At 47.8% G+C, this 7,637-nt stretch overlaps 1 long non-coding RNA gene across 2 annotated transcripts; it reads left to right on the forward strand.

Moving 5' to 3' along the window:
- Nucleotides 1-4,499: 4,499 nt before the first annotated feature.
- On the forward strand, nt 4,500-7,171 carry LOC106027430 (uncharacterized). 2 transcript variants are annotated; one of them, XR_001201019.3, is made up of 3 exons: nt 4,500-4,883; nt 6,260-6,417; nt 6,497-7,171. It is a non-coding gene; the product is annotated as an uncharacterized LOC106027430 (long non-coding RNA). The 2 variants fall into 2 exon arrangements; XR_010048897.1 differs by having other exon boundaries at nt 6,260-7,171.
- Nucleotides 7,172-7,637: the final 466 nt, after the last annotated feature.

A 7,637-nucleotide genomic window follows, 5' to 3' on the forward strand; every position in this document is an offset into this window, starting at 1 on the left:
CCCTCCCATAATCACAAATGCACCACTGTATCTGTTAGTCAGGGTCCTGCCCCAGTCTAGACTGGGGTGTCTAGCTTTCAGTGCTTCTGACCCTTTGATCTGAATAATTCTGTTAGTGAGGGGGTTGTTCTGTGTATCGGGGGTTTATCCACTAGATGCCAACCCAACAGTGACAACTGCCCAATGTCTCCTCTATGCAGAACCCACCCCTCCTCGACACCCACCCTCTCCTCCCCAGATGAGATGCACAAGTCTAGATCAATTTCTACAGCAGAGAGCTGATTGATGTTTATTTTCACTCTTTTAATAAAAATGCTGTAAGGTTCTGCTCATTTACCTAGAGCACTCAAATGTATTTCTTTTTCAAAAGTTTCTTATTAAAGAGCTGACAGGAAGCTGGGGTGGGGAAGCTTTCGGTAAGGACCTTGCCGAGCTCAATGAGACCATGGGCGTCATTAAAGGCTGCCTCTCCAGTGACCATCGGCCCCAGGAATGTGGGGTACCAATCTCGGGGGTGCACAGAAGGGGCACACAGCATGCCCGGGTCCCATGGAGCCTGGAGTCAGCACCAGCCCCTCCTGTCCTGCAAGGGAGTCGCATCCCTCCGCCTGCACCTGCCTGCCTTGGGGCAGAGGGTAAACAAGCTTGCCGAGGGACCCGGGTGTCTATCTGCGCATGCGTGTCTTGGCTGCCCAGCTGGCTGCTGCCCGGCTCCTGGCGTTTGCGGAACATTTGGCTGCCAGGCATCTAGATGGTCAGAGCGAGAGCTGGCAAAAAACCCTCTTTCTTCAGTGGTTTCTCCCTCCTCTAAATTACTTTTCTTTTAAAAATAAGTTTTTAAACATAAGCAGTCCACTTCATGCCAAGCCACAACGTTCAATTTAGCATTTGGGGGTAGTTATTTTAATTTATTTTTACCTTGTATTCTTTACCATGCAATCAAGAGTGTAGCACCAAGAACCAGGCATCCGTCTTTCATGACAGTGGTGAATAAAAAGAAGTGAACTAGTTTTAAATCTTACTTTTGCTCAGCCAGTGCCTATGTTTCTTACAGTAGCCCTGTTTATTCAAAATGAGGCCATACCTCAAAATATACTTCGAACCTCTCTTGGGGTTCCCACGAGCCTGTTCATAAGCTAGCACAGAGGGAGGGTGATTATTTCACTGTCTCACTGTTTTCTTTTAATAGATAAAGCTCTTCATCTCCCTGCATCACCTCTTCCCTAAACCATTTCAAAGAAGGATCCTTAAAAATCAGTCTTGAGACTGTTTTTAACCAAAAGACAAGGCTGTCTCAGAAACTAATTATGAAGGGAGCCACATATATATTCTAAGGAAACCACAATTGTGTAAGTAGATTTGGGGGTTTTTATGTTAAAATACAAGCCCATGACCTCATAGTTGAAGTTCATAAACTTCACTGACCGATTGCCAGGCTGGGGGATGAGTCCCTGGTTCTGAGCGCTTCCTCATGGAAAACTCAGAGAGGGCTCACACCAACTGGGTAACGGAAGTTATTTGAAATGAGTTCCCAAGAAGCCCAGGGTGGTATTTAAGTCAACACCAAGGGGATGCTGTGGATACTCAGTATACGATTTTGTGTTTCCTGGGGGTGACTTGGGAGGTTGGCAGTTGGTGCCCAGGAAACTTAGGGCGATTTGGCCTTCTTTGCTCAGTATCCAAAGGACCTTGTGCAGACAGTGCACCGAATGACACCGTTTCTACGAAAATAAGACCTGATCAGCCTTGAAGGCTACAGATCAAAACCACGGGCCCCAGTCAGCCTCTCTTGGGCTTCCGTTCTCCCAGAGGACCCAGAGGGAGCACAGCAGCGCATAGTAACTCCAGCCGGAGAGCTGGCTTTTCTTTGTGAATGGCAGGGTGCCCTGAAGTGAGCTCACCCCAGGGGGCTATGCCTTCCTGGCAGCTGGGGGCATATAAATAGTAATTCTGGGGGTGCAAGGGACATCTGGGCCAGCTGGGCTGGAGTGCTGGGGGGACGCTTGCAGAAAGTCACCCCAGAGCTGAGGACAGGGTGGCATAGACTACACAGAGGACAAGGTCCACAGCTACCACCCCAGGAAGCCCTGGAGAGGTGCAGCAGGACAGGAGCTGGGAAGCCAGGCAGGGGCAGATGCCCTCCTGCTGGCCTCCAGTCCTGCGTCAGCCTCTGGTCAGCCTTGGTGCTCAGGAGACTGCTGTCCTTTTAGCAGTTGTTGGAAAGAACAGCTAACACTCACATGTTTAGGTCAACTTTAGTATCTGTATCTGTTAATCCAAGCAACCCTCCTGAAGGTAACAATATGCATTATTACAACCACTGTCAAATTCCTGTCATCTTGTTTTGTAAACCTGTACTGTTACTGTATTTGGTTTCTTGTTGTCTGTCTGTATTGCTTTTTGTTTGTAATTTGTGTCTTTTTAGTGTTAAACAAAAATAATAAATAATAAATAAATAAGGATGACTGCTGTCCACGAGGGGTCTGTGGGAGCCGAGGCTGGAAGAAGAGAAGGTTCTGGAGAGCGTGGCTAAGGCTGAGTCCAGATGGCCATGAAGGAGAGAGTGAGGGTCACATATGATGCCCAATCAAAACCAGTTGGACCTCCCCTATGCATGATGTCCCGAGCATGGCTGGGGCACGAGAAGGCAGAAGTGTCACATCTTGGTGGGAGGGGATGGGAGCCCAGGCTCCACCAAGAATGGCCAGGGAGTGAAGTTTCTAGTGGCCAACCTGTGAGGGCGGAGGGAGAAAGGCGTTCCCTAACCCTCACCCACCACCTTCATCAACACAAACTCTAATGAGACAGCGCTGGTGGACCTTACAGCCCTGCTTTTGCAGGTCAAACAGAAGGTTCAGTCGCCCTGCAGGGTGAAGCCCTGTTCACGGTCAGTGGAGCACAGCTGTGTTCTGGTGGCTATGCTTCTCCCCTGCAGTCTGTGCATCTCTGAGTCCACTTTTCCTTCCTCGGAGCTCTGGAAGACCTTGATCCCGAGACTCTGCCACCCTTCCACATGCACACACCATCTGATATCTGTCACAGCAACCAGCAGTTGTAGGTGATTTAAAGGAGCCTCAGCCTCAAAACCACCTCTTGCCTGAGATTCTGCAGTTAGCGCTGCTTTTCAGGGGACGCTGAGAAGCATTGGTCAATCACCTGGGTTTATGCACATTTTATTTTTAGGCTCCTTCTGAAAAGTTCCTCATCTCAGGAAGCTCTTTCCTTTATCAAGGCTCCTACATATGTTTCTGGATATTTGGGACACAGGAAAGATGTGTCAGTACAGGAGATTTCTCAAGTCAGGGTCTTGTCCTGGACATCACAGACTCACAGGCTCCGAGAAACTGAGGGTCCTCAGAAATCCTCCTTGGAAGGCTGGCAGGCAGTAGCCTTGTGAGTGCTGCAGGAACACAACAGTCCTTCCAGGGGCCGGTTATACAGATGCCAGAGAAGACTCAGAGCTTTGTATGAGGCTGTACAGGTCATGGAGATAGGACCAGTCTGCCTGGGCTCATACTAGCAGACCACCAAAGGCTCATTTTTATGCCTTTCTAGCCACTTTAATGGCACTGACAGATGGGTCACTGAAGGGACAGATCCCCAGGGCAGCACCTTCTTTCACTTGATGGTCCCAACTGTTGAGTAGAGCAGGGCCGAAATCCCAACTGCTCAGGAGGCTGAGGCAGGAAAATAGCAAATGTGAGCCCCACCTACGCAACTTGGTGAGACTCTTTCTCAAACCCTGTAAGGGGCTGGGAGTGTAGTTCACTGCTCCCTAGGTTGAGTCTCCCAGACCTGTTCCCTCTCCCCAAATAGGGTGACTCTCTGGGGAGCTAGAAGTAGAACCTTTGATCTTATTTTTATTCTTCAAGACGAGATGTGATCTTAAAACATTTAGCCTAGCATGCTTTGAGCTTCAGTGGTTTCCACTTACAAAGCAGAGCCTGCATCATGCATGTTGTGGGGTGACTGCGAGGGAAGAGAATCTAGATCCTTGGTGTAGTAACTGGCAGAAGAGGAGGCATAGCATAGATGCCAAGATTTTGAGTTGCTGCTGCTGCTATCATTTCCGTAACATCAGGCAACAAACGCCACATGTCTGCTCTGCACCAGCCCTGCAGGTGTTCCTAGAGTGTAGCATGCTCTCCAAACGCGTGCTGTCACTTGGGCTCGGTGTGGAGAACAAAGTGGGTCAAGAGAGCTTTGTCTTCAACCTCAAGCCTTCTCTATGGCCTAAGGCAACGTCCAGCCAAGCAGTTTCCAGGTAGGTAAAGGTTTGCAGGAATAAACCACAGACAGGCTGGTGGTGGACTCGGGTGTAGACTGCGTCACCCCGCTCTTTCTGACTTCATGCATCTCTTCCAGTTCACTAGCTGCAAATCCTTTATATGTGCTGCTAACGGCTGCCTCATAAACTTAATTACATTTGCTTATGCATGGGAAAGCCCCACTCCTGCCAGCTCAGGCAAGACAAATCTGGGGCTTTTCAAAAGGAACTGAGTGAGCACACTGTTTGCTTAAGAGCTTTTGTGGATACTGAGCCAAAACACCAGGGGAACCCTGGTGAGAAAGTGTAGCAAGATCTTAGAGAGGGTGACTCTCTGGACCCCTCCATGCCTCCCTGAGGATCGGGGAGCCTGGGACAGCTGTCTGCATTCCCTAGAGAGGCATCTCCCAGTGGTGCCGGGAGGAAGGAAGCTGGAAGCTCCGGTTGCTGTGAGCCAAGCAGAGGGAGAAAGAGACCACTGACAGCACCAGGGATGAGCTGAGGAGGCAGCAGCCGAGCATGGGGTGACCCCGCCACGGAGAACTGGGAACTCCTGGAGATGATGCATGACAGACTCCTGTGGGCCCTACATGCTCCCTCGGTGTGCAGGTGACTGGTAGGTGTAGCAGCAGTTATGCTCCGAACTGGCCCACAGCTCACTCCCCTTGATAGAGGGGTGGGGGTGCAACAAGGTCCTTCCAGGCAAATCCGACAAGCTAAAAAAATCATCCATCTTTTGGGTCACACTCAATCCAGGGCCTTCTGCTGACTGCTGGTCCAGGAATTTGTTCCTTGCCTTGCTGGCATGGGTGCTGGTGAAGTCAGCAACATAAAGGTGCATTTAAAAAAGCAAAAGAGAATTAGAAAGGAAATACCATAGAAGTTACAGCATGCAGCCTTGCATCTTTGAAACTCAGGCTAAAATTGCCTTGGTTATGCGGCTTATTGGTTACAGAGACTCACGGTTCTTATTTTTTTTCCTTTTTCTCGGCTATATTTTGGGTTTATAGCTGAACTCAGTCACTAAGGCTCCAGACCAGGGACAAACAAACAACACTGATTAGGTCAGCGAAGACTGCCTTCGCTGCCCCAATCCGGGTAAATGTCACGTGTCTTTGAAGCAAGGTTTGCTTTGGTGTAGACAAAGCTGCTTCCAAGTCCTCACTCCATTGCTGACTGGCTCTGTGACCTGAGCCAGTTTCTTATGCCACCTAGACTCGGTTTCCCACTCAAGAGAGTGAGGGGAGGTGCTGGAGTTCAGTTAGCAGTCAAGAGTTGAGGTACTGGGGTGAGACTCCATCGCTTACAGCTGTGTGACTGCCTAAGCTTCAGGTTCACTCCTGATGTGGGAGGAGAGCCATCCTGATTGCCAGGGCTGCAGCTGGGCTCTGTGGATTTGCATGCACAAACCACAGCACTGCCTGAGCGTGTGACAGGAATGCAGCCCACGGCCCCTGTTACACAGGGACAGCGCACTGTAATCCTAACAAGCGCTGGTGAAACTGAGACCCTTCCGCTGCCTCTCTGCACTCTGCCCTCACATGGCCAGCATTCCTAGCTCACTTTATCTCTGAGTGCTCTCTTCTCACTCCATCCAACCAAAATCTGACCCAGGCATCAGGGGTGATCTAAAGGATGGGAAAAGCAGAGGCCTGGAAGCAATGGTGTATCTAGGATTCAGGCGACCAGCGAGTTGCTGCCGCATCCAGTGCTGTATCCAGGTTCAGTCAGTCTCTCCCGCCTGCTGGCTGGGCCATCTGAGGAACTGTGTGGTGCTACTGTTGTTAAAACAAACCCCAAACCCAAAAAGCTTGTCAGAGTCTAAGGAGAAATAGCTGGAATCATTTATTTATTATAAAATAACTAGCCCCACATGCGAAGAATTACTTTGGAGATTCTGAAATTAGACAAGACTTAGTAATACATCTCCTTTATTATCAACATCAATGGAAGGTTTATTATTTTAAATCAAGTTTTGTTTTGTTTTTGCAGTACTGTCTAGCATGCCCAGCATCTTCACAGCAGAAGACACTGTGTTTCTGCCCACAACACAGAGTTTGCGTTGAGCGTATCTAGAAATCAGCATCCACACTGATGGCTGAACAGAGCGAATGAGGAATGGGTCCATTCGCTCAGCAGCGGCATTTAAGGTTTTCTCTAAGCTGGAAGAGAATTTGGCTTTACGGGCAACGATCTGGGGTGAAACTCACTGTGACCTTTCTCTCACAGGTGCGTCCTGTGCTCCACAAGGCAGCAGCTCTGTTCCCAGTACCTGGGTCCTTCACTCTTCTCTCCATGAAGCCAAGCTCAGCCTCAGCACTTTGGGGCATGACCATGGTCTGACCTGATTGGTGTTGGGATGTGTCTCTGGGTCTCAGACACCTGGCAGAGCCAAGCAAAGTGACTGCCTGAAAATTCGGAGTACATAGGGCTCCTGATTCCTAGATGCCTGGGGACCTGCCCTGCTGTGGAGCCTTGTGAAGTTCCGAAATCAATGTTTAGCACTACATTGCCCCAAATGAGAAGTAAATGATCGTGACATAATACTCAAACACTGTGGCAAGATCATTTTTAAAGTATCTAACACCCTCACTGAAGCTGGGTGATAACTGTTACCATGCTGAATATTCTTCAAGATTTTTAAAATGCACATAACCAACTTGCCAAAAGTGAAATTTTGTTGCTGATTGTTCTGTTTTTTAATTGTTTTTTTTTCTCCTGTATGTTGATTTTTGTATAACAATATCATTACATTTAATGGTGGCCTGGAATTTCTTCGAGTTTTTTTTTTCCTTTTTGGTAATTAAGTTGTTTCTAGACTTCTTTGTGGTTGATAAATATTCTATATTTCTGTAATTTTTCCAGGTCAAAGGGCATTAAAATTAAACTTTTCATGTATTTACAGATTATCTTCTGGATAATTCTAGAAATTTCTCTTTCACAGACAATTTACAGGGATCCTAACCATAGAACTTTCCCCTACATACATTTTAGTAGGGCCAAAGGAGCAAGAGATATGTAGCAGACATGGAGTTGTCTCTCCAGACCCTAATTCTTCATCTGAGTCTTCCTGACTGTAACTTTTACCTTAGAAAGTTAGTTTCAAATGAAGTCAGTTTATTATTTGTCTGTGAGCACAGGAAGGTTTTGATAATAATAATAAAAATGATACCTGAGATTTATCTTCTAGTTTAATTTTTCCTAAGCTGTGTTCACACAGATTCTAGAAGAATTCTAAAGGACCATAGCCCTGTGTGGTTACTGACACACAGATAAGAAAATACCATTTGTGTGATAAAGGACTTCAAACCTCCTTTTAGGGACAAAGCTGCTGCACTTGGGTCTTGCAGAGCCTAATAATACCTCGAGA

Source organism: Cavia porcellus, unplaced genomic scaffold (assembly GCF_034190915.1).
Source record: "Cavia porcellus strain 051 isolate PalLab524CR breed Dunkin Hartley unplaced genomic scaffold, mCavPor4.1 scaffold_7, whole genome shotgun sequence".
Taxonomy (NCBI): Eukaryota; Metazoa; Chordata; class Mammalia; order Rodentia; family Caviidae; genus Cavia; species Cavia porcellus.